This window comes from Diadema antillarum, unplaced genomic scaffold (genome assembly GCF_040938485.1).
Source record: "Diadema antillarum isolate AM-2024a unplaced genomic scaffold, OU_Dant_1.0 scf00000112, whole genome shotgun sequence".
NCBI lineage: Eukaryota > Metazoa > Echinodermata > Echinoidea > Diadematoida > Diadematidae > Diadema > Diadema antillarum.
In genome coordinates, this window is record NW_027271001.1 from 3,650,152 (window position 1) to 3,655,699 (window position 5,548).

The 5,548-nt window shown below is 40.4% G+C and overlaps 1 pseudogene; it reads left to right on the top strand.

Moving 5' to 3' along the window:
- Window positions 1–247: 247 nt before the first annotated feature.
- On the top strand, window positions 248–5,098 carry LOC139719627 (synaptosomal-associated protein 29-like; annotated as a pseudogene).
- The last annotated feature ends 450 nt before the right edge of the window (window positions 5,099–5,548 follow it).

A 5,548-nucleotide genomic window follows, 5' to 3' on the forward strand; every position in this document is an offset into this window, starting at 1 on the left:
CAAACCTTCTTCTTTTCCCCAATAGCCGGAAAGGATAAGTTTTCAATTTATACAGATAACAAGCTCAGCAAGTCATTGATGATGACAATGAACGATGATGATAATAAAGAAGAAACTTGAAAGAGACTATATTCGGTCATTGATTGTTGTGATCTGAGTAATCCACGTCCAGTGATGTGGTGCCAGGTGGTGGGTGTATTTTGCGTGTAAATTGTATGTACCTGTAAGCCAGTCAGTGCATTTGATACTGTGCGAGGAAGGGAGGCGAAGTAATCTTGAACAAAGTCAAAATGTCCAGCAGTAATCCATTTTTTGACGACGAAAGTGCCGGTGGAGGTGGAGCAGGGAACACATGGAATGACTGGGATGATCTGGGAAAGGACACAACTGATTATGATCCGAACAAGGACTATGGTTTCGGTGTCCAGAGTAAGCAAATGGAGCTGGAGAGACGGAAACAGAACATGTTAGACAGCACACACCGCTCGATGGGGCTGATGTACGAAGCGGAACAAGTTGGCAATGAAACAGCTGCGGTAGGTTTGATCCAAACGATATCTATGCTAAAGAAGGGCCGTATACGTAGTAATTCAAAACTAAGTCATGTAAGTGGTCTAGACTACTCATACAATAATTAAGTCGTGAGTAAATTACTCTGTAATTAAAATTAGTCAGTGTAGCAGCTAGTGTTGTTACTGTCAGTTTATAACAGCAATGAGTGGCAGTACATGTACAGCAGGCATGTGTTGACAAGTTTATCCCCAGTTCTTCTGTAATGTCATGTACACGACACGTAGTTCTGCAAATGCTTTGAACATGGTAAAAGCCCCAGAGCAATGCTAATATATATATATAAAGGTTATGTCAGTGTCTTTGGCATACTCGTGAAATAGGCCTCCCCCTCTGGCCTCACCACTGCATGTCCGTACTAATATTACGGCGGCTTGCCTGTTGTGTTAGACTCGTGAATTCAGCCCCATCGACGCATCGTGGTCATCGGTACCTAAGCACGGCGGTGGGGCTTTCTTCCACAGTATTTATACTCGTGAATGCAGCCCCACCAAACAGCATTTAGGACGTTTATGCGAGATTGATACAGCATCTTTCGTCCTTCCTTTCTCCTGTTTTTTCCTGTGTTCATTCTTTTCTTTCTCCCTATAATCTTGGAAAGACTTCCTAATGTCCCTCGACTAATTTAACCATAATACAACCCTAAACCTAAACCTAACCTAACCTTGCTTGCTAACGCACGGATGCACACGCACTGCGATGGGGCCGATTTCACGATTTTGCTGTGTCTTCTGCTGTCCAACACAGTTGAGTAGACAATTTTTACAAAAATCCAATGTAGAAAAGTTATTGTTTTCGCAAAATGCCCCAGTGCCTCCAGTATGTAAAGGCTTATCATGTCAGTGTCTTGTTAATATGCTGTATGTACATAAGAACACAATAGAGTAGACAGTTTTTACAAAAATCCAATGTAGAACAAGTTCATGTTGCTCTCCATACAATGTAGCCATATAGTCTTTTTTGCGGCATCTTTTCTTTTTCTTTTCTTTTTTGTGTTAAAGTTATCGCTGTGTGACTTATCTCACTCCCTGTGATCCACTAGAATTCCATGCTTTGGCCTGAGAGCTGGTGATGGTTCCAATTCATACTAACCATACAATGTGGGCTATTTGCATTGATTAAGGGATGAAGTCAATCTTTGGTGGCATCGCCAACTACTTCAGCAAGTCCAAGCCGCCCAACCAGACGCGCCAAGGCCCAGGGCCCCAGCAAGCTGGCCCAGCACATGGAGAGGGTGGACGCAGAGGAGGAGATGAGGAGGGAGAACACAGACCACCCTGCCCTCCAGATCAGAGGGGTCGGGCTTCCAGGTCAACGAACGCTGGCTCCTGGGGTACATCATCGTCCCGCGGCGGTGGTGGTGGTGGCGGATTCGGCACATCCGGCTTTGGGAAGAGTCGAGTGGGCAGACTGCTGATGTTTGGCAATCTTCCAGCCACATGAGGGACTTTGACAATCAGCTCAATAGCAACCTTGGTGAGAACATACAATAGGCCCATAACTAGAATTTTTTATGGGAATGTTCAGAATTTGAAAAAGTGGACCACTTCCAGATTTAATCAACTGGCAAGTAAAGAAGAAAAAGGCTTTGGTTTCTCCTGCCACTTCTGGGTTTCATCATCTGACAAGCAAAGGAAAAAAGGGGAAAAAAGGCTTCAGCACAATTTTTAGTGCACTACAAGCCCCCTTTCATATTTTTTTTTTTTTTTTTTGGGGGGGGGGGGGGGACTAACCGAGTAGCCAAACATATGTGACCCACTACAACAAAAGGATCCTAAAGTCGCTGACGGCTGAGCCAAGAAAAATGAGTTTGAAGGCGCATCATCAAAATTGGTCAAAACAATCAGATTTCTGTTTTTGGCATAATTTTGTAGTCTAATGTTTTGTCTATCATCTGCTGAAATTTCAAAACTAAATGATCAAAGGAAAGGCAAGAAATCAGCATTTTCCTGGGCCATGACTTTCGGACTTTCAACGTAACAGAATCGTGTCCGAAGATCTGGATTTAGCGCCGCAGCTAGACTCCGCCCCTTGCGATGAGGGAGTGATCTTATTGGTCAGTGTGTGGCATTCTGATTACTGATTAGTTGTGCGTAGACCGCTGGCGCTAAGCTTGAATGAACATTGCCAAGGTCGCTAGGAGCATACCTTTTATTGTCAAGCGGTGAAAACTGTCTCGCCTCCCCTTGATCATGATAGCGTCGGATCGAAAACTTTGAAGGCGTGTTTCTTGAAACTCTGATTTCCACAACCACTTGACATGTGCTAATAAAATCATCAATATCTCCGCAACCAAGTATACTTCTATGAGTTGTGCTATCGATATGAAATTAGAGTAGAAGAGTAAGGGAATAATGTCATGCCATTTTCAGAAAATTGTCCTCCCCCCCTTGACTTTCAGATCCTTTTGTTACATAGCAGGTCACATATTATTGTGGCTTCTATTTGTGTAAGAGTGGCCTATATCAACATGAATGCAATGAGCCACTTTTAAGTGAACTCCACTTGTTTCTGATTCTTGATGACAATATTTCTGAATGTGTATGATACAAATATCTATAAAAAAGAGAAGCTATTTGTGTGATGTTATTTTTGTACCAATTCTTTGCAAATTGATGCAACCAGCTAGAAAGTACCACTGCAACATATCTGCTAAAAATGTGAACAATATGTTGGAAACAAAAAAGGAATGCATAAAATCAAGTCTGGTAGAGGATTAAATGTTTAAAAGCCAAAAATGCAAACCCCACTTGTTTGTTCAGTGAAGATTAATGTTTGACACCAATGAATAAATTCACGATGGAAGTGTTTAAATTCAGAGCATGGATTATGCAGATGTGAAGTTTAATGTGAGCAACAGGGCAACACGCATCCAAAAATGAATGCTATGTGAACTGTGCATCTGCAACAGTGGACTCCCATTATAATGAAGTCCTTGAGTCCGGCAGTTTTCTTTCGTTATATCGAATTTTTACTTCCTTGTAATCGGAATGTTGTTATAACTGTCTTCGTTTTAATGGGAGTGCACTGTATACGGCATATATTTAGCGAATTTAATTTTTCAAGAATTGAGACAGTTTTGCAAGTGCTTAAATTTGCAAGAGTAGAGTACAGTACATGGTACAGTAATGAACAGAGAAATGTAAGCATGCACATTTGTATTCATTTCAGCATCAGAGTTTATATATTTTAGCATGTTGTTAAATTAACGATCATCATCTGACTCGCAAATGTTGTGAAAATCAGACCCTTGCAAAAAATATGGCATATACAGTAGATTAAAGATTTGGATTTGATTTCAGATTATGCTGTATTTGTATGATTTAGGGCCAGAGTGTGTCTGTGTGTACTTGTTTTTCTCTTCATCCATCCTTTCAAATTGTTATGATTTCTGCATGTGTTTGTCTGTCTGTCTGTCACTGTCTTCTTGTTTCGCTCATCTAGACGATATCGGAAGTGGCCTCAGTCGACTGAAGGGTCTCGCCCTGGGTCTGAACGATGAGCTGGAGAGACAGAATGATGACATTGACAGGATCACGGGCAAAGTAGAGCGAGTGGACGACAAACTGGTGAAGACCGATAAGGATGTGAAGAAGATTCTCAGGAGATAATGGCCGTCCGCTCCTGCTTGGACACTCGAGTTAGAAGCACCACTTACAGAGCACTTTCATGAATTCTAACCAGTTAAAGTCTGCAACACGCATCCCCCTCTAATTTCTGTCAGGAAAAGATCACATTAAAGACTGACTGGAACTCACCTTTCAATTTGTCCAGAACACATGGAAAAAGTATGAAAGTATGTCGCAACTATTCTAGCTGTTAGTGGAGCATGTTGGTAATGTTTTGTAGCATTTTTGCATGCTTGTGTTGACCTTGAAAGTTCAGGTGTTAGTGGACATATGAGCAAGGATATGGTCACTGAAAAACATGGTACCAAAACAATGGAGGCACTGATAATTTGATAGTTCATGACACTTTTTTTTTTTAATGTAGTGAAAGGTGATTGTTGGATTTGATCCAAAGCCCAGTAGCAATATTGAAACTGGGAAATTTATCCTTGGCTTCAGCAAGGCACCAAATAATCTCAAGAGTGGACAATAGAACTTCAAGTATGTGGGAATGCTAGCATTTAATACCACATACTGAGTATTCAGAAATTCAGGAACAAATTGCACCCAGGCAGGTTACTTTTAGGATTATCATGGTGTCAAATTGGAGATGTGATGCATGTGGTTTCACCCTTTCTCCTTCATTTCAGTGAATACATAGTTCTGTCAGGGTATTACTTTTGTAGTTTATGTCAGATGACAAAACACACAGTACAAGACTTTTGACAGAAGACAGAAATTTAGCACGTTCTCCTGCATGATAACTATCAGAGGAGGTGCTGATTTCTCGGCGAAAGGGGAGTGGAGGATTTGAAATTTTGGAATTCCATCATCGATGATCAAGGCAAAAGAATATATGTGTAGTGTTATTATGCAGATCAGTTAAAAGAGTCAAAAGTCATATGAATAAGTTGTAGGATTATTCCGATATGAAACCCTGCTGGCTGTGCTAAGCTGCACTGGTTAAAACATTGCTAATGACATTAATTTGCCATTTTCTTGTCGTGATAAAATGTTCAGGATGTAAACAAAATGAAAATGAGAGATTGTATGAAATAAAAGGGCTGGGGCCTCTGTGAGTCAAAAATTCATAAGTCATATTTGCTGGTACAATGTACTAGTGTATATTTGATGTGATTGGTGATGCTGTATGTTATCCCTGCATTAGTTATTGAATGATGAAATATCATGCCCATGAATTTTGATAAAATTACTTCTTCAAATGATCATGAAGTTGATATTGATGTCAAAACTTTACAAATATGAAAAAGCATACTGTATATACATTTTAATTTCTCAGGTTCAGATATAATTAAAGTTTTTTAAAGTTCCTGTCTGCCAGTGATTGATGGCATTGGTGTGAATTCTTG